The sequence below is a fragment of the Sinocyclocheilus anshuiensis genome, unplaced genomic scaffold (genome assembly GCF_001515605.1).
Source record: "Sinocyclocheilus anshuiensis isolate Anshui unplaced genomic scaffold, SAMN03320099.WGS_v1.1 scaffold4, whole genome shotgun sequence".
In the NCBI taxonomy this organism is placed as follows: Eukaryota; Metazoa; Chordata; class Actinopteri; order Cypriniformes; family Cyprinidae; genus Sinocyclocheilus; species Sinocyclocheilus anshuiensis.
Window position 1 is genome coordinate 1547313 of NW_015554075.1, and position 22926 is coordinate 1570238.

At 36.1% G+C, this 22926-nt stretch overlaps 1 pseudogene; it reads right to left on the reverse strand.

Annotated features, from left to right (window-relative positions):
* LOC107668945 (telomerase protein component 1-like) overlaps positions 1-14551 on the reverse strand; it is a 28186-nt pseudogene extending 13635 nt beyond the window's left edge.
* Between the last annotated feature and the right edge of the window lie 8375 nt (positions 14552-22926).

Below are 22926 nucleotides of genomic sequence, written 5' to 3' on the forward strand. Positions count from 1 at the left end.
GCGTTCTCAACAGCAGGCGCGTGAGGCGTCTTCTTCTTCTTCTTGCTTTACAGCGGATCGCAGACTTATAAGTGCATTACCGCCACCTATCTCTCAAATGGACCATTGACACTCCTAATTGAGATCGTAGATAGAGTGTCAAGTGTCAGTGGGAGATAGGTGGCGGTAATGCACTTATAAGTCTGCGATCCGCCGTAAAGCAAGAAGAAGAAGAAGAAGACACGTCATGCGCCGGCTGTCCAGGACGCGCTCAGGACAGTTTAGACAGTTCAGACATTGCAGTGCATCAGAGGTAAAAAACGATATAAATACTGTTCAGTTTCGTGTCTTTACACATCAATGTATCGTCACGAGCCGCAGGGTTTAATTTGGTTTTGTTTGTGTATGTTTTTTTTACTCTCAAAGCCGTGATTCCCATTCACTTCCATTATAAGACCGACAGACTGCAAAAATCTTTGTTTGTTTTCTACTGAAGAAACAAAGTCACCTACATCTTGGATGCCCTGGGTGTAAGCAGATAAACATCAAATTTTAATTTTTGGGTGAACTATCCTTTTAAGAGAGGAGGGTTGGATAATTTAATTGGACAGGCCAACCCTGGACCCCTGTAGAGCCAAATTTAAAGAATGAACATACATTGTAATACAGCAATTAATTAATTATTGCAGAGCAATAAATACTATGTTGTTTACCAGTAGAGCTGATGGCAAGTGTAGCTAATGCCCATCCCAGTCCTGCTCTGCAATATTGATTCTGCAGCCTCAGCAGACTGTGCTGCACCAGCTCACCAAGAGACTGAGGAAGAGACTGGAGGCTGTCCTTCATCTAAATGACAAATTTAATCATCAATATTATGTTCAACTTCACAGTAAAATAACATTATGTGAAACACTAAAAAAATACTTACAAAATTAATTCTTTAACAATTATTTACCTTCTCAAAGGAGGCATAATTCTTAAGCTCCTCACAAGCCAAACGGAGGTAGAGTGGACTCACAGAGCCTTTCTTTGTCAGCAGTGTCTGAAGCTACAGAGGAAATACAATGATAAATTTACTAGATATGCAAAAAGAGGTCTCAATTTTTTCTTATATTACTCCAACAGCAAAAGGGAAGTTCACCTGTTTATTGAAAGCAGAATCGCTCTGTTTCTTTCCAAACTCAACAAGCTGCTTCTGCTTTCTCTTTCTTGTCAGGTAAAGATAATTGCCCCAGTGGAAATGACACAGTACCTTTACTTTTGCTAAGAGTTTTTCGTAGGGATGATTCTGAAGTAACACACAAGACCAAACAGACACCCTGAGAGGACAACGAACACAGTCACATGTTGATGAGAAGGTTCAATCATTTTAACTCTAGCACTTATTTCCAGTAAGTGTGCATATGTTTTTGTGCGTGCATGTTCCTCTCTCTCACTTTAGGGATGTGCTGTGGGATCCATTCTGACACCCTTTGACCTCGACTGTCATGGATACGGTCCGCCCCATCAACAAGCAATGCCAGTGGCTTCTTTTTGTTAAACTCATTCAAGTTCAAGTGGAACTCCGACAACAAGTCTCTGTGATGCAATAAGAGAATAATTATGAAATAATTTTTCTGAAATGACGATGCATGTTACATCAGATACTTCCTTACTTATAATATGTGTTTGGAGGCAACTCCACATCGTCTTTTCTTTTCCTCAGCCATTGAACAAGACAGCGAAGAAGCTGCACAATACTGCAAGCTGACTGGCTAGCATCTGTGGAATAGCATATGACATCACACAGAGGGGCTTTCTTGTTTTTGACAGAGGTTTTGAGTGCCTGGGCCAGGGCAGCCTTAATAAACAGAAGACACAGAGAGATATTCAGATTAACGTCAGTGTTCAGAAAAATTAATACATGAAGAACGATGGTTATTTATTCAATGTATAAATACCATGAACACAGTTTTGCCCTCTCCAGGATTTCCCTCAACCATCAGAATTCCTCCTTTTTGCTGACATTCTTGAACTTTTGCTGTTGCCATAGAAATAAGCTTTGCCCTGCCGTGAAACTGCCGCTGTTGGGCATCCTGATGCACTTCCTGTTCCTTAATCTCTGAGGCCAAATCTTCATCTGTCTCCTACAAAACAAGAAAGGAAATGATGTTGAATACATTGATATGAATAGAATAAACAATTTTAAATGCAAATATAATTTAATAAAAACACTGAAATAAATTAACAATCTAACAGAAAATATAATGTTTAAATTAGCAAACTGAAAATATGGAAGTACTGAATTAAAATGAATACTATATTTTCAATGTAGTAATTTTTTATTAAATTGCATACTCATATTTATTTATCCTTGATTGAGTGGCCCCCAAAAAGTGGAACTCCTAGTCTGACCTTCACAAAGAGCTGCTGTATGGCTTCCCAGATATCCTCCAGCGCCGCCTTCCCAAAGTCCTCCAGGCCTTTCAGATAGGGCTTTCCATCCACCACCCCACCCCATTCACAGGGATAACTAAGAGAATATGAAGCAGTGAAAAAATAAACACATAAACACTCACTGTGCTGACAAAACAAATGTACTGAACTCACTTTTCTGTCACTTTGAAGTCGTTGTTCCGGATCGATGTTTTCAGGCTGTTCATTTTAGCTTCAGCTTCTTTGGATTCTGCCACAAAGTCTGTCCTCCATGCCACTGGCACCGAACTAAACATAAACACATGAAATGTAGATAATGTGACATACTGTATTCAATGTAAATCACAGAGCCTCAGAAACATCAGCTTGCAGTTGATGTTATGTTTTCCATTATTTCATTTTATGCTGCTGTCAACTACAGAGACAAAATGAATGTGATCAGCTGACAAATAATAAATGAATGTATACCTGGCGAGACGAGGTGATCTGAAGTAGAAGAACATGCGGCTCTGGGCAGAGTCTGGATACAGAGCTTGAAACTGTCGAATCTCCATTTCAGTGCTGGATAACCCATCAGGCGCAGAGTTCAGCTGGCAGAGTGAAGAATGAAAACAATTCATGAAACTTCAGGACAAGGAGCCCAAACTCGTGTCATATTAGGGATGGCTCAATATCACAATTTTGGCTTCGGTACGATACCAGAATCTGTATTGAATCAGTATACTAAATCAATACCATAGTTGACAAATGAGCAGCATCAAAAGATAACTGAATTCAAAAGTTTTATTAAGAGCATTGCATGAAATTCTGCAGTAACAAATGTGTACTATTATTGAATTATATCAAAAGAGCAGTCTTTCTATAAAAGAAAACACATTACACATTACACAGAACAAGTGTGCAAGTTTGCATTAATCATCAGTCAATTTCATTTATCAATTGCATTTATCACTGTCAATCATCACAGTTTCAAATTCAATACACCATTTAAATAAGGTTGTCAATGCAGAAATTGCTGCATGACAAATGTGATATATACAAAAAGAGAGCTCCTATTATAATCACTGAAACTCAGCACCGCCACCATACTGATTGAGCGAAAACTTCCATAATAATCAATGAAGCTGACAACACTGCACAAAAATTGAACTCCGAGCTTGCTCTAAACAAATTCCAGAGCTTTCAGCGCTGTTGACTGAACTATCATCCAGCGGTGTGTCATCCACAACTCGCTGATACCAGAGGGGAGCGAAGACAATCAAGCACTTCTCACAGCGACCGCAGGGACACAATGCAATAAAATCACCAGCATCTACAACAGTGGTGACCAGGGCAATGTGTCACAGCACTCCGTTCATCACAGCCTTCTGCATATGGGCCTGTGTAGCCAACCACCCAGCCAGAAATAGGCCCAAGGCCATCAAGATTGGACCGTGGATGATTGGAAGAAAGTGGCCTGTTCTGACAAATCAAGAATCCTGGTGCATCACGCTGACGGCCAAGCATCAAAACGCAATTACCAACAGAGACTATGGCACCTGGATGCATTTTTTAAAATGAAACCATTTTAATTTGCAATGATGCGAAATAAGACAAATAAGGATATGAGATGAAGAAAAATATTAGACAAAATTACAAAAAAAGAATGAATGATGTTTGTCAGGAAACACAACAGCACATCTCTTGCACGTCAAACTCAGCTGTTACAGCACTCGCGCCGAGCAACATGCAAACTCTTGCTCTCCACATGCAAGCAGTGCAGCTAGCGACAAGAGATATTTGAAACTCATAAAAGGTATAAATAAAATAAAATAGACAATGAACATTATTTTACATTAAAAAATAGTTTTAGTTATTTGTCCTGTGGTACGTCTGTACCATACTGATATGAAGCATCTGTAACAGTCATATTATTATGGTTGATCAGAGCAAAGAAGGGAGATGAGATGTTGATCATCATTAGAATGGACATAATTTGGCTTTGTACAGAAAGTTTCTAGTTAATTGTGTTAATAATTGTTATATGATATGAACTTAATCTTTAAATTGTTACAGACGTGACAGAGCACTGAAGCATCGTGACTTCATAAATCTAAAGCGTATAAATTAAAAAAATCACTGTTGTTAGGACAAAGTGGGTGTTTTTTTTTTCAGACAGGTCTCCATCTTTCTACAAAATGCTTACTGTTGACATGAATTTAAAAATGGGCGGCCTTTGATCTCTCTTTTGAAAACATGAAATACAGTAGGATGAAAATGTCATTTTACTTTCGGTGCACACCTTATTTGTGGTATAAATAAAATAAAATAGACAATGAACATTATTTTACATTAAAAAATAGTTTTAGTTATTTGTCCTGTGGTACGTCTGTACCATACTGATATGAAGCATCTGTAACAGTCATATTATTATGGTTGATCAGAGCAAAGAAGGGAGATGAGATGTTGATCATCATTAGAATGGACATAATTTGGCTTTGTACAGAAAGTTTCTAGTTAATTGTGTTAATAATTGTTATATGATATGAACTTAATCTTTAAATTGTTACAGACGTGACAGAGCACTGAAGCATCGTGACTTCATAAATCTAAAGCGTATAAATTAAAAAAATCACTGTTGTTAGGACAAAGTGGGTGTTTTTTTTTTCAGACAGGTCTCCATCTTTCTACAAAATGCTTACTGTTGACATGAATTTAAAAATGGGCGGCCTTTGATCTCTCTTTTGAAAACATGAAATACAGTAGGATGAAAATGTCATTTTACTTTCGGTGCACACCTTATTTGTGGTGGATAAACATGGCGATTCCCTTCAAATTTCTATTAAAGCAAATTAATGCAGTAAAATACAGCCCTAAATGCACAATTTAGAAATAGGGTTTTGTTCTTTCGGTAAAAAAAAAAAAAAGGTTTTCATGGTAAGGTTGGCATTTGCATGGAATTGCTCATTAGTGTCTTTGAAAAAAAAACGTACTGGCCCCAAACTTCTGAACGGTAGTGTACTTATACTTTTTACCTCGATTCTCTTATCTAGCTTACAACTTTCTAGTCAACTTTTAACTGTGGTGAACATTAAACTACATGCTGTGCAGCAAGATTGTATGTGACTCATCACTTGTATCACACTTTTGATAAAGCATCTATCAGACAAATAAATGTAATTACCCAGCTGTATTGAGGAAGCTCAGGTAGGGTGGGGCGGAGCGGAGCGGCACAAGGCCGTATCTCTCTCCCAGAATCCCGAGCAGCAGCTGGCTGCGGCAGACCTCCGACAGACAGAGCTCCATAGCACGGTTAGACTCCTCCTCTGTGACGCCCCAGCGCAGCTCCACTTCCTGCAGGTAGAGGTAGTGCAGAGCGGCTCCTCTCCTGAGCTCGGGAAACACGCTACACACAAGAACATCCCTCTCCACATGCATGTCCCTGAACGTAGAAGAGATGAACACTCGCACACCCTTCCATCTATGAAAAGAGAGAAAAGGGAAATTATGAAGACAGGTTTTATTTAGTAATATATTTTCAATATATTAATGGCCTGTCTGGTCTCCACTGGAATATATGCTGGACCACAACCACCGAACATTTGATGAACAATTTAATACAAGAAACTTATGGATTTTTTAATGGTCATACCTTAACTTTGGTGTTGCCGGCAGTAAGATGACATCAGCAGCTCTCTCAGGTTCAGTTTTGTGCCCCTGTGGTGGCGGGATGTTATAGACTCTGTCCATGTGCTCCACATGCTGCAGCATCCTCGAGGAGCCTCTCTCTGAGACAATCCTACAACCATAGAACAACTCTAAATAAACATCTGAAACTCCAGCCACTCTCTATCAGAATAGATTCAAAAGTAAATTAGTAAGAAGTAAAATACATTGTTGTTTACAAACTGACATAAGGAAGTATGGTTTTGAATCATTTCTACTTATATGCACTAACATAAAAATAAAAACTGTAGTTACAAAAATTCCAGATGGGGGATTCTATGAACAACTGTTAACATATTCTAATGCTGAAATTTCCTATTCTAATTTACGTATTTGCAACTGAAGTTTAAAATAATGACATAAGCTTTAGGAAACGTATTATACAAAAAAACAAAATATTATGAGATTATTATTAGATAATAAAAATAAATTATTTTTATTCAGCAAAGATGCATTGTTGATGTCACAGTAGATGTCACAGTAATTTGTTACAAAATATTTATATTTTATATAAATGCTGTTCTTTTGAACTTTCTATTCATAAAAGAATCTTGAAAAACATTTATTACAGTTTACACAAAAATATTAAGCAGTACTGTTTTCAGCATCGATATTAATAAGATAAATAATGTTTCTTGAGCACTAAATCAGCATGCTGAAATGATTTTTGAAGGATCATGTGACATTGAAGACTGAAGCAGTGACTGCTGAAAATTCAGCATTGCCATCACAAAAGTTACATTTTAAAATACATTCAAAAACATTTTTTATTTTCACATTTAAAAGCTTCTTTCAAAACAATTTGAACTTTTTGAATGATAGTAAATACTTGGTAGATCCTACACTAGCTCTTACTAACAACTAGAAGTTTTTTTTTTTTCACAAAATAACATCTTAAAGTATTTCACAAGAAAGAACATATACTGAATACAACATAAGATTCAGCTAAAGATCTTACTTCAGGATCTGCTCGCTAAACCCCCAAAGCTCTATAATGTTGGAGCTCAGTTTGTATTTCAAAGTATAAATTGGAGACCTGTTCAAAACAAACAATACAAGATTTATTTGCAACTACAACCATTTTTGTGACATTTCTGCTTCAAGCAGCAGACATTTTAATGAAAACATATAAAATTTCAGTTTTGGAAATCGAGATAAAACAAGTTTCATAATACTTACATTTTTCTGAGCAGCACACGTATCACAACAGTATCACGGTTGATCTGTCGATAGTTACTGATCTCCGCCATTAAATCTACATTGGTGTAGTAACTTTCAAACACAACTATATGATCCAGCTGTGGAGGGAGATATTTTAACAGACATGTCATATGCAAAATATTTTTGATGCCTTCTGGAATAACCATAAATACAAAACCTTTGTCTTCTCTTCAGATAGCTTAGCAAAGAATGCTGCACGAGATATGCATTCGGATTGTACATAGTAGGCATTCAAATCCTGAGCCATAGAGGGACAGAGAGAGACACAGAGAGAATAAAACACAAAAAGGTGTGACATCATCAGAAAACAATGTCATAATGTCAAGAAGAACATCAAAGTGCATTATAGTATAATATTTGACATGCAACTATACATGCTTTTTTCTACTCTTTTTACTAATAATTTAATAACACAGTTAAAACCAATCTTTAGTGAACCTCAAAATGAATATCCACTTTCCATTCTGTAGATTACAATGTCATGATGTCTAACTACACTTGTAGAATATCAATGACTGATTTTACTTCATAGTGCTATATTAAACATTTTATTATTGTTTCATTTTATTTGTTATTTTGTTTTCATTTTTTAAGTGTTTTATTTTAATGTAAATATCAAATGGAAAAAGGGCAATTAGATTAACAAAGAGTATGTTCACAATAAAAGGGAAATTCTTACCTTCAGTTGCTTCATTGCTTGTCTCACATTATCCAAAAGCACATCAGACTTCACTTTGACCTCCTGGAGGCCTTGGTGGCTAAACAGCATGACTTGGGAATCTTCGCTACAGTAGTTAATCATCAAGCATAAAAGCATTGCAGCTTCCTGTTCCTGTAGAAAATACAGTTCACAATATGTTTCATTTATACTAGAAGCCTAATTTCTAAAATGTAACAAAAATAAAAATCCACAGTCACTCTGAAAAATGCACAAAGGTACAACTATACTGTGCTGATAAATGAAACAATAAGATGCTGTTATCTGACCGATGCTGTGAGTTTATTCTCATCGATGTTATCAGTGCTTTCAGGGGGCAAGCAGACAACATTAGCGCCACTCCAGTCCCGATCCTCTGAAATGATTTTTATTATTATTTAAAATCACATTATAGCATTATACATCACAAGAGTGCGTCCAGGGAGAGGCGGGATGTTGTACTTGCAGGAGATCTGTACAGCTTTCTCCAAAGCACAGCAGTACTTGTTCAGAAGCTCCTGAGTGTACAGCTTCTGACTAACAAGTTACACCACAAAAAACAAAGTCAATGCAGGGGTAAAATGAACTAAACTTGTTTATTATAGTAGTATTTTTTGATCCAAAATCTTAATACTATGTAAAGGTTTTGTTTAATATTACACTAAAAATTCAGCAATACACACTTTGCTTTTTTCAGGAGATTGCGTTTGATATTGAATATGCGGTAGACGAAGGGAACTCTCATTGTAATCCTCAGTCTCTTGCGTGCTGTTGTTTCCCATTTGTATCGTCGGAATCGTTTGCTCTTCGGGAATTTCTTAAGAACCCCTTGCAGGATCTCCCTGGAGCTTGGCACCTCGACCACAGGCCCACCAGCTGAAAAGGGAGAACATGTCACTCAAACTTCCTCAGGCGCAGGTCTATCGAAGACACTGTGGGAATGTGCTCTCTCATTTAGATTAATATGGATTCATCGACATCCAGTGAGATCCAAAGTTTTGTAGATTAAAATACTAAAATTCCCAAAAATGCCATAAATATGTCTTTCATGAGGACTAAATTCATTGTGCACTACTGTTCAAATGTTTGAGGTCCATAAGATTTTTTTACATTTTTGAAAGAAAGATGCTCAGCAAAGCTGCACTTATTTGATCAAAAATACAGTAATACTGTGAAATATTATTACAATTTGAATAACTCCTTTCTATTTTAATATATTTTAAAATTAAATTTACTCATTTAATTTTCAGCAATCATTACTCCAGTCTTCATTGTCACATGATCCTTCAGAAAGATCATTCTAATTTGCTGATTTGGTTCTTAAAGCACATTATTAACAATTTTGAAAACAGTGCTACTTAATATTTTTGTGGAAACTGTGCAACATTTTGATGAACAGAGTGTTAAAAAACAGCATTTATTTGAAATAGAAACCGTTTGTAACATTATTAATGTCCTTGTTGTCACTTCTCATCAATGTAATAAATCCTTGCTGCTGGAAAAAAAAGTATCAATTTCTTACAAAAAATAATAGTGTATATTGTACTTTTCATCTCATATAGCCGAACTGTTAATATGATTTTGCCAAGCAGGGCAAGTTTATGGATCAGTATCTTTTTCCTGCTAAACAAATACAGTCCTAACCTTTACTGACCTCTAAAATCAAGGAACATTATATTATAGCTTGAAACTGTTGTTGAAACCCCAACATCAACCTGAAAACTTAACCCTAAAATCTGACTGGTTGACAAACATCCTTCATACATAAACTTACCAAATTTACTGAGCTCCAAAATGACTTTATATGCAGACAGAAAACGGAAAGGAAACTGCCTGCTCTGGATTACAGCATTCTGGAAGATTAAACACCATAAACCCATAAATTACTTAATCATGCTACATAAGTTTCAGTGTGCAAAAGACTGAATTAAGAGATGCTCACCTTCGAGGTCAGTCTGTTGAGGATCTTAGTATGATGTTTCTCACTGATGCCCACAGAGATCATGTTCCTCAGGTTCCTCAGCATTGCCATAAAAGGAAGAGACTTTCCATCTGCAATTACAAAAAACATACACTTTAGTTTGAGTAGATGTTCAAGAATTAAGCCAGTTAATGACCCAGTGCATGTCCCTCATTCACACCGATGAGTTTCTCCCAGGTGGCAGCTTTGTTTCCCTCCTGACTTAGTTTGCATTCCCACGTGTCGGGCTGCTTAGTTTTCATTGGCTTTCCAGCTCTCTCTCTCTCCCAAACCCCACTAAGACCACTGCGAGAGAAGGCCTTCAGATCACTCGGGTATCTGCATGCAAAGACAGACAACAAACATGCTCACTCATGGCTGGAAGTTACAATGGACTGAAGAATATTTGGCTAAAAAAATGTATATGCCAGCTTGTAGGACTAACTTCTTTCCCAGAATGGCCATGACATGTTCTGCAGGTTCTTTGATGTGAAGGCGTGTTATCATTTTCTTGAGGCTGAATTCACTCTGTTTTTTATCCGTTGCAGTACGATTCTGGCTCTCCAACTGTATCAAAACATGCAGAACTGCATCATAAGATGTTCAGTAGTGACAATGTGCAATAGTAATTTGTAATGGTATGTAATATCAAACAGATCAAACTAAACAAAACAAAGCTCACATATTTTTTGAGAATGGAGTCATCAACTCTGACAAGGTCACCCCACATTTTCCACTGTGCAGCAGAGATTTTCTGAAAGTAGAGGGATAGGAAACAAAAGCATTTTAAAAGTGATGTGGAATGGAAAAAATCTAAAATGAAATCGTATGTTATGATGTGTGCAACACTGAAAATATGGTATTCAAAATTTCTTAAAAATTTAAACGTTTTTAAAAGTTTTTTTTGACATATTACCTCTCCTTTCTTTCGTTTCTTGTTGTGTTTGCAGCGATGCTTCCGTGTATTGTATTTGGCCAGCTGATATTCAGTGAACTGCTTAAATTTATCTGCTAAAGCTTTTTTCAGGCAGGAGGGTAAAGATTTACTGAAACACTGAACAAAAACATTTAAAAAGCATGAAAAACAAGAATAATACAATAGGAGCAAAATAAAATCCTTATATAAACATGTACCATGCTAAAACCGTAATCGCCATATGAATATGGTATAAGTACAAATATGGTGATCATTTCTTAAGGGCAGTCATGATATTTAATATTAACACTTACCATGCTATAGATTCTTGTCACCTCCAGCCAATCAGATGGCAGCTGCACAGCAGCACAAAAGTATCTTCTCAAGTGTGGCTTAGAACCAGGCAGATGGGCCGCCAGTGCCAGCAGGAAGTTGGCTGTGATACGAATGTTTAGTTCCTGCCTAGTATAGACTGCAACCTAAAACCAATGCAAATATGCAAAACTAGTTTTGAAATTAAGTTCATGACATATAAGAGGTCATTGTACTATAAAAACATCCTGTTTTTATGTTTCAAAACTCAAAAATAAGAAATTTACTTACTATGTGCGCAAATCGGTGGGTGGGGCTAAACAGGCTGTGATGTTGAAGCAGGCATTGATCTTTAGCCACACTATTAGCAGGCAGTATTTAGCCACACTATTACGTCATAAAGTGTTACATTCCACAACCTGTCGTTTGGCAGATTGGCTTCAATACAAGCTGTTTTTAAGACTAATGGGGAAGTTTTGAGTTCTGAAACTTACAGGATGTTTTTATAGCATTTTATATATCAAATGATCAAGGGAATTTTTGATTTCTCAGTTCATTAACCCTTTTAACACCTGACAACATAACCCCCACACACTCACACAGGCAAAAAACACCAACCTTTAGGAGAAACTCAGGGTCTTCTGTAGTAATCTATGGCCAGAATCTTAATAATGGCCCACACACTCCTCTTCTTATCCCAGTCTTTCTGGCCCGGGGTACAGCTCTTATTGACAAGGGAGCAGCACACCATATTCAGCAGGTTGTTCTGAAGGACAAACAAAAGAACTGTCACATAAGAAATGTTGACTGATTTCAAATATTATATTATAAAATATTATATATAAAGCTCATTCATTAATCAATTCATGTTAATTAAGGATACCCAAATGTTACTGTGAAAATTCCAAACAATCTGAATTATCCACACCTTTATGATATAAGGCATAAAGGGAAAATAAAAGACTAAATTTAACATGCACATGTGTGCTGACTGTCTAAATATAATCACCAAAGAATGCATATAAACAAAGCTAAAAATAAATAAGTAGGGCTAGCACATTATTAACCATTATTTAGGTTCACACAAACCCTAGAATTGTGCTCACTCGACTCACCTTTCTGTCCCTCAATTCCACAAGATGCTCATCCTTGCTTGCTTCAAGCACCCCAAACTCCTCATGAGGAGCTACAGTCTGCTCCCCCTCACCATCTAAATCCATATTCAGAACAGGCATCTCAGAAGACAACTTCTGGTCATCCTCTTCCAAGCTTTCATGACTCGCATCCTGTTAAGATGTACAGAGAGAATATAGTTAACTATATTTGCATTTCCCAAAGAAAATACCCATCCTTGCAAGGTATTTGTAAGTAAATATAAGTAATGAAAGTACAAATTTCTGGAGGCGGAATTAAAAATAAATCTGAAAAAATTATGCTACATTAATTTACATACATTCTTACAAAGCATTAGAAGAAATCACTCTATACCCGTCTAGGCTCCTCACTAGATCCCAGCAGCCCTTCAGGTGACAAAGGCATGTCTTCAGCTTCTCTCTTTTCATTTGAGATTGCTTTATTCTCCATTGAAGGTGACGGATAGGAGCAGAGAGGTGGGGCAGCACTGGGAGTTGACATTTTGGAGTAAGAGAGTAAAGGATTATGGGAACAGGAGGAGGTTAGAGAGGATGAGACTGGAAAATGAAGTGAAGGCTCCATTAGGAGGGTATTCTTAGTGCTCAGCAGAGAGGAGGAAGAGGATCGTGAGCTCATCGTTGTGGATGACAGAAGAGAGGAGGTGGCCATGGTGGATGACAGGCTGGTTGGCTGGAGTGCTGGACATTGTGAGGAGATGGAGGTCTGCTTGGCCCAGGATGGAGATGTGTGCTGATGCTGAGACAATACTGAGGGCGCTTGAGCCAGAAAGCGATTTTCCAGCCTCGAACTGCTATAGTTTCGCTGTAGTCTGGCATCTGTGTTCGCCTTCATTTCAGTCTGAAGGGGAGCCGGAGTCTTCATTTCTGTTTGGCTGAAGAAAAAAGAAACACAGAACAGGAAATGATGGTTTTGTCCAGAGACACTGCAAATGCTAAAAGTACAGCACCAAACTGATTCTTGAGACAGGGCACAAAATACGTCCTACAAAATTTCCTGCAAATTAGATTTAAATAAGAAACCTCCTTGAAACTACCTGTCAGAAGGCAAAACAGCAGCATACATTATTTCAAGATAAAATGCTACTATATCCTGGTCACACACACTTTTTTAAAGGCCTCTTTCCATGTTTTACCTTTTTGAGTTCAACAAGATCATACAAGTTCTGATGAGTTTTATGTTTTTGCATATAATCTAAAGTAATTGTGCTAACTGACAGATTTTTTTTTTTTTTTTAATTGTTTGGGATTTTAGATCATTTTCCTCTTTTTAAGTAGGCCCTATTAGTAGCTAGCAACATTAGAAAAACAAAATATCTACAGCTTGTAATACATGTGTGATAATGATGATGATACTGCTACTAATAATAATAACAATAGCCTATATTTAAACACTCGATACCATAAACTGTCAATCCTGTGAGATTTTCTGTTTAAAGGTGAAGACAATTCAGTACAATACTCAAAAATAACTAGGACTGACAAGCATGGGTGTGTCTAATGCAAACAACATTGTAGACACACCTGGAAACTCCAACAAGCTGCCTCCAGTCCTTTTCACCGCGTTTATTTAATTCCAGCTTCTTTACGTACTGGTCTTACTGGTATAATTCCCCCTCTCAACTGCCTGCGAATTGATGTACCTTATCCCTATGCCGTTTGCCTTCCCTTCGAATTAAACACGTACGCTCTTTAGATTTCTGAATGAGTTGTAAAGTTCACTTTACAGGACACTTACGGTCGATCGGAGCGCACCAAGCGGCAGTGAGTGTGGGACAAAGTCCTCTATCTTAGCTGATAATCAATGAAGAACAATCTTTGTCTTCGCAATGTCTGTTCTATATTGCCACATACATACGATAAAGATTCATCAGCACTCCCTCATTTCTACATTTTTAGAATCACTTCTTTATGGTCATAAATGTGCACAAACATAACAGACAAACAAGTAGACAGTCTTGTCTGTCTGACACTGATTATTGACATGAAAATCTCCAAGCAACACTGTTGTAAATAAACGCATGCACTATATTTGGATTATTAAGTGATACATGGTTCATTCAGTGGTGTGACTAAACAAAATAAAGAAAATAACTCACCTTTAATGCTTTGTGATCAGGTATTTGTGTAAAATCAAGTAAACCGGTGAGCTGCCGACTGCATCTCACGGGTGAAACTAGATAACTTCCTCACCTGTGTATATCACTACCGTAATGAACCGAATATAGACGCATATATGGTGGCGAGGGCGTCTCATATTTAGAAAAAGAAAATTATTTCTTCACTCACATGAGCAGTTTTAAGCCCTATTCGGACGGTAATTGCTTCTCAGGAGGACGTAAGTGATTTTCACCATTTACAGGGGGTAGTTGGTGATTTAATTGTCGTCCGAATCCAGGATGTCGGTGTTTTTTTCTCACCACCCCCGTAAAAATCCCCGGCCGAATTACCTACTGTTTTTTTACACCAAGGTCGTGTGGTAATTTAATTGCCGTCCGAATCCACATCTCTGAGTTTACGAGAAGAAATCGATTCAAAATTCAGTGTTTAAACCCTTTTTGAGCACTCCCGAACACCGTAAGGTAACGTTGTACTTCGGTGTAACTTGCATACATATTTATTTCTGAAATGCTGGAAAGTGTTTAAAAGAACAATACTTCACAACTGCTCCACCACAGCGACTGGGAGCAGAAAGAAAAGAAAAGCACGTAAACATTAGAAATTGGTATTTATTATGGCAGCAGCAGGTATGCAATACAATTTTAAAATGTGTATTATAAACATATATATATAAAGTTCTTAGCAATGCATATTTCTAATCAAAAATTAAGTTTTGATATTTTTTCGGTTGGAAATTTACAAAATATCTTCATGGAACATGATCTTTATCCTAATGATTTTTGACATAAAAGAAAAATCCATCATTTGACCCATAAAGTATGTTGTTGGCTATTGCTACAAACATACCCGTGCAACTTATGACTGGTTTTGTGGTCCAGGGTCACATATTGTAATTGTAACCATTTACCAAGGAGGCGTCTTCAGGCATGATGCTTTCTGAGGCTGAAAAGCCCACTGCACATGCGTACATTGTGTGGGAAGTATATCTGAGAGAAAGAGCTCTTTTTCAGAGAAGGAAATTCACAACAACAAACCCCTAAGATTTAAAGCAAGAAGACCCTCCTTTCTTCAGTCAGTTGTGTGATTTTAGTCTTGTGGACTTGTTGGGCAACAGACATTGCATCACTTGGACTCCTCCATTGATGAATTGGTAAGAATTGGAATGTTATTTGAAAAGAGCTGAGAATAATTGCAGTAAATCTATGAAAGAAAGGAACAGTGAACCACAAAAGTTGCTTGAACTTAACTTATCCAGTAAAGGTACATATGAAATTGATGACAATAGCACACACAGCTATTTAATGTGTATCCAGATGGAGCACATTAGAGAACTTAATAATAATCATACATCAGTACTCAAAGTTATTGCGCATTGCATAATTATACAAGTTAACTACAAACAGGAATTACAGACTTATCAGCATAACTGTCTCAAAATCTCATTTGTACATGCTTTTATGTTTTGCTAATGAAAATACTTTGTATAGAGAAGGAAATTCACAAAAACAAACCCCTAAGATTTAAAGCAAGAAGACCCTCCTTTCTTCAGTCAGTTGTGTGATTTTAGTCTTGCGGACTTGTTGGGCAACAGACATTGCATCACTTGGACTCCTCCATTGATGAATTGGTAAGAATTGGAATGTTATTTGAAAAGAGCTGAGAATAATTGCAGTAAATCTATGAAAGAAAGGAACAGTGAACCACAAAAGTTGCTTGAACTTAACTTATCCAGTAAAGGTACATATGAAATTGATGACAATAGCACACACAGCTATTTAATGTGTATCCAGATGGAGCACATTAGAGAACTTAATAATAATCATACATCAGTACTCAAAGTTATTGCGCATTGCATAATTATACAAGTTAACTACAAACAGGAATTACAGATTTATCAGCATAACTGTCTCAAAATCTCATTTGTACATGCTTTTATGTTTTGCTAATGAAAATACTTTGTATGGACCTTGTGTCTGTCTGCCTAGTATTTCCTGTTTATTCCGTTTTCAGTTACACCATTCTGGAGCATTACAAATACTTTCCACTATATTCTCATGAGACTAATGAAGTTGGGTTTAATGAATGTGGTGGAGGTTTGTTCATAACATTCTCCTGATTTATTCCTAAACCATGGTGATTTTTTCCTAAAACATGGTTTATTCCTAAAACATGAGTACTTCTGCAGTATTTTCTGATTTATGGAGTGATAAAACAGATATTCATAATCTGGCTTAATCCGATGTTCAGATTTCTGTTCTGGAAATGTATGCAAATTAGTGATTTTTTTTTAATTAGATAATGCACAATTGCATATTTAAACATAAAATTTCAGTGTCTTCTGTGTCGTACTGTTATTAATTAATTGGGGAAGTATGGTGATATCTATTAGTTATAGTATCTAAATAAATGTAATTTTCAAATTGTGGAAAAGTTCTCTGACGTTTTCCTTTTTACATCACAGATGGCGCTGTTAAAGGGCTAGTTCACCCAAAAATGAAAATGTGATGTTTTTCTGCTTACCCCCAGGGCATCCAAGATGTACGTGACTTTGTTTCTTCAGTAGAACACAAACGAAGATTTTTAACTCAAACCGTTGCAGTCTGTCAGTCATATAATGTAAGTGAATTGGAATCACACATACACAAACAAAACCAAATAAAACCCTGCGGTCTTGTGACGATAACACTGTCAGAAAAAATGTGCAAAATTTGTACCTTCAGGGGTACAATGGCTTGTCACTGGGGCAGTACCCTCAAGGGTACACCCGTTGTACCCTTTCACATGGGTACATATCTGTACCCTTGCAGTATGTACCTTTCAAAGGCAAATATGTACCTCTGCTGACTAAATTGTACCTTATAGTGCTATGGTACCATAATGTACCTTTAAAAAAGGTGCAAATTCGTCCTTTTAAGGGTACTGCCCCAGTGACAAGCCTTTTGTACCCTTTGATGGCAAATTTGTACTCCATACAGCACATTAAAAAGGCCAGAATGCTGTTTATCACATTTATTAAACATTCAAAACCATTACATTCTCACATTTTTCACAGGATGAATGTTATAAGCTCTATCACAATGTCATAACAGAATGCATATATTGCGCAATTTTACTTTTGAAAAAAAAAAAAAAGTTAACTTTTTATACTCAAAATTGTAAACAGCAAGAATCAAAAAGCAATTTTTTCCCGACAGTACACATTTCATTAATTGTAACTTTTACTTTTTAAAACGATTTGTATTTGTAAAATTGTAAATGGCAAGAATATTAAGCTTAATATTATATTAAACATTTCTTCAAAATCAGTACATCCCATTTCATTAACCTTTTTTTTTTATCATGTAATAAAACATTAAGAATAAATTACACTTTTTTAAAAACAGCACTAGATCTCATTTTAAGTACATTTTTCTACTACATTCTACATTTTCTAAAACAGTTTTGAACATCAAGAATCACAAAGCAATCTTTTCCCAACAGTACACATTTCATTAATTGTAACTTTATACCCTTAAAACATTTAATCACAAACACACATTTCACCAAATACAGTACTACACATTTAATTTGAACTTTCTTAAACATTCTTAAGGATCACAAACAATTTATCATCAGCAGGGTGTGCGTCAAGGGCCTGAAAGTCCATCTCTTGCCCTGGTTTTATAACACTCCATTCAAGTCAACTTTTACTGTGTATGCATGGAAGTGTGAATCATACGACACTGGTATTAAAAACTTCCCACACAGAAACCATACAGTATTGACATTTAAAATGTATTTAAAATGTATTTAATACATCTTTTAAAGCATACTTCACACTGTCAAGTCACATTTGAAACACGCTGAATGTCGCGTTTTTAGCACAGGATATTAATTATTCCGGTGACAGTTATTGGAAGGGGCTTGCCACCCACCTCAGTAATCTTTACTATGGAATGCTGCAGGAAGGTCAGTGTATTCTTCATGTAGGCTGGATAAGCCAAGTTACATAGGAAGCACTGAAGGCTGCAATTATCCCTTTTTCAACTCCTATTCCCCTGCACCATCCACTTTGACAAGGACTTGAACCCTCTTGGAGAAAGCCATTTTCCAGTCAGTTTGTACCAACTGTATGGTTGGGTATGGAGTATCAGCATCACACTGTGAAAAGAAAATGTTAAACATCTATCAGTAAAACAATGCAACATCTATCAGAACTATCTAGCAGAAGAATCAGTGCTGCACAGAAGTCAGAATCTATAGTAAAAAAATAAATACATATAAAAAAAAAAATATATATATGTATAAAGTGAGAAAAAGAAGGCTGTTTTGCCGAAACGCGTAGATCTACTTTTAACTAGTTGTAATGATTTAAGCCCAGTTCATTAAAGGCTTTTTATCTTACCACGTGAGTGCCTTGAAAGAATTTTGTCTACATAAATAAAGTACTATTCAATCATTTAATATTAAAAATTGCCTGTTTTCATATTAATTTATACACTCCATTAAGTGGTTTCCTTTACTCATTGATAGTCATATTTCAGCAATTTGCAAAAAAAAAAAAAATTTTTGATTAACTGAAAATATCAAGGTCCATGAACAGAGTAGGTGTGGGCGATAAACTACATTTTGGGACTATTGTCTGTACTGCGTTTACACTTGCGTGTTACAGTGCTGCGTCACCAAAGCATAAATTCAATCTAATCATCATATAAAGCTATCGAGTCTCTTCAGAAAATTTGGACTGAACCAATTCATATTGATTAGTTTATGATCTCTTTATGAACTTTTTAAAGCTACAAAGTTGCAGTTAAATGGATTGTCAATGATGGGACAGAAACCTCTCAGATTTCATTTAAAATATCTTCATTTGTGTTTCGATGACCAAAAGTCTATCGGGTTTGGAACAACGCGAGTAATTGATGAGTTTTTTTGTGAACTAACCCTTTAAAGTGATGGCAGCAACATTTAGGTTTACTCATGACTTAGTATAGCTACTCACTGACTCCCAGAGTGCATTGCGGTATGAATAAATTATACAGTTGCTTTGTTTTACAGTTGATTTTATTTGACAATTTTATGTGCTGTCTTGTGTCTGTAGTAGCACATCAAAAAGAGCAAATAAAATGGTTATTGTTACAAGTAATGAAAATAAATGAACTTGAATTGTTACCATTGTTGTGATTCACGTGCTGAATGTTTAAGTCTGTGTATGACTTTCGCATATTACCACACACGATTTAAGGATTATATAAACCCAATTAAAATCATCTTGAGGTATTTATGAAAAATGAAATTCAAAAAAGTTCATTAATAAACAAACACACACACAAAAATTCACTAATACTTTCATTCTGACAGAAGATCACCTTCTAAAAGTAACGTATTTATTACATTTCTTCCCGTGAAATCACATAACTGACTTCATGATGCACTGCTACATTAACAGAAAGAAAATGATAGCAACATAAACTAAGTTCCAAGTGCCCAACCAAAGGGAACGCCATGCCTCTTTCGTTGTCATTTCCCTTTAGTAATATCGCTGTACAAATATTTCTAAGCTTGAATGCACATATATTTGTTCACCTGAAGGTTTAGAAAATTACAATGTTTTTACAAAAGTTATAACTGTGAATGATCATTTTAGCATACTGTTTGTTTATATCGATATTTAACATTTATTTTAAGCTGAGAACTGATTTAAAATCTGTGATATCACTGACCTCTGAGGGTGTTTTTAAGAAAGGGTATTTCTTAAGTATATCCTCCACAGTCATTCCATCTCTTATCTCCCTTCTTTGCCACGCAAACGTTCGCTGCATTCGGTCTTTGACCACCAAGGTGTCTGGTCGCACTTTGCTCTACTGGATATGCAGGACATTCACATGACCCTCAACAGAGGATGCATCCTCACCAATGACAGCAATCGCCTATTGGATCAAATCTAAAAGTCCATAATAATAATAATAAATGTTAAACCTCAAAACACATGATGTCATTCACCATTTCCTTACCTTACATTTTTATGATCACAAAGAGATATTCAATTTAAGGCTGCACAATGAATTCATTCAAAAAAAAATTATTATGCAAATGAGTAATTCCATGTCAAATCAACCAAATTTCAGAAACTCCCTGGTTCAAATTTGTAATTTTGTTAATATTTTTTATAAATTTTAATATTTATTTTATTCGTCGTTCCAGCCCTACTTAACTGCATCATATATTATAAATATAAAAACTCCACATTTTGAATGTTTAGCACATCATATAAACTGAGTTTCTTTTGTGTGTGCTGCTGGGCCACCCTGCTTTCTAAGATATCGGCATCAGGCATAAAAAAAAATAAATATTGGTCAACCACTAAACATAGGACAAATATAATACACAATACTCAATGTTATACTTACATTTCTGTAGTCAAAGTTTGTTGGTAGGATTCTGCTGGCACTGGTTATAGTGTTGTTGTTACCACCTCCTTCATCTTGTGTACAAATTTGTTAAACTTGGCCTGTTTTTTAAAGGAGCCTTGAAATAAATGTGAGATCATGTTCTCCGTGAGACCACACTCTACTGTTTCCCCATCCACCTCATTTTCTGAAAGAAAGAAAAAGAATGATCAGTGTGAGCTCGAGGTTTTAATAATTTTAACAATTATTTAAACAATACAGTCAATGTATTTTTAATGGGCATTCATCAGTATAATAAAATTACTTCCATTTAGAAAAATACACAATAACTCTGTATGTATACACTCTCAGAAGAAGGTACAAAACTGTCACTGGTGCAGTACCTTAAGGTACAAAAGCTAAAAGGTACTAATATGTACACTAACAGAGAAATTTACTTTTTTCTGAGAGTGTATGATTAGAAGCAATATTATTTAAATTAGCAGCTCAAAGACTAGAAACTTATTTCACGAGTTTTTACCAGTTTTGATAAATAATGGTAAACAAATTTCACTTGACTTGCTGTCCTTGGAAGGGCTCAAAGCCGACGCACGCCTCGATGTCCGAGCTAAATCGCCTCAGTTGAGTTAGTTCGCTCGTGGTGACTGACAGGACTAAATGATTAGGACTCTCCTGGACTTATATTTAGAACGGTTTTTTTTTTTTTTTAAATATGTACCAAATAAAACTAATATAAATCAACACGGATGATATTCGTAAATTATATAATTTCAGATGGACTAGGAGAGGCGTTAAAATAAAAGAGAGGCGTTCGCTTGCGTCCGGTGTGAACACGGGTAACAGTAAGAAAATAATGGGAAACTGAATTTATAAATCTGTGGTTCCACATTGAGACCCAGCTTTAGTGAAAATAAAAGCCGATTCACACAAAATGCGATGGGTTTGAACGGTTTCTATGGCCGTTTCACCGCTGTTTTGTCAGCGTCTCGAGCACTGTCTCGCGGTAGAGTAAGTTATAAATTATGCGAAAAGTAACATTTTAATTTCTAGCTAAATAATAAAAACAATTGTTATAATAACAATAAACTTAAAATGTAATAACAATGCGTTGGTTTTGTCAGGTCAGTGTTTTCGAGTTTCCCTCTAACGTTAGGCCTAGCTACAGACGCAATGTCAAGTGAACATGACTGCAAAGGGAACCAACGGATTTTCACAGTACTTAAAACTAAACTTACCTCTGAATTTCTGTGCTTCGTCTTCAGTGACATGTATTCCAGCTTCTTTACATTTTTGAAGAAGATCCTCCGTCGACAGCGTCAGAAGTGAGATAGCCATGCTGAACATGGAATAACCGTCGTGCTCGTGCACAATATCAACTTTGCGCGCATAAAATGCACCGCGCGGGCTATAATCCCATTGGACGCCACGAATTTAAAGAAAGCTGGCTGCGAAAATGCGTACTTGAACTTTGAGGCAAAGTAAAAGTACCCCATATAATGTTAAATAAACGTTAAATAGTTTCGTCTACATTGTGCTTTTGTTAAGAAAGATAAGTACATGTATTTGTTTAACTCTAAATGAATTACAATTACAATTAAAAATGCAGGCCTACTTTAATACATTTGCTTTATGTTTAAAAGTTATTATCTTGATGCTCTGAATAATCATTTAAATGTCATGCGTTTGTATACTGTTCAGAACTAGTCAGTAAAGATGTGGGCTCTTAAATATATTTGGTTATGTTGTGCATCTCTTCCAAATAACCAACAACTCATGAAAATGTATATCTTACTTTCTGTTTAATCTATTTTGGGTGACCGTTTCATACACTTTGGCTTACTCCTTTTGTCACACAAGTGATTGTACCTTTGTTTGGGGATTAAATGGTCCAAACATGGACCCTCTGACAGTTGGAAACATATTTGTACCTTTTTTACCCCTAAATGGTACATATGAGTACCCTAAGGTGTAACTATGACCCATTAAGGGTACAACTTCACCATTTGTACCCTAAGTGTTCACAAACGGACCCCAACCGTACCCTTTTTTCTGACAGTGTA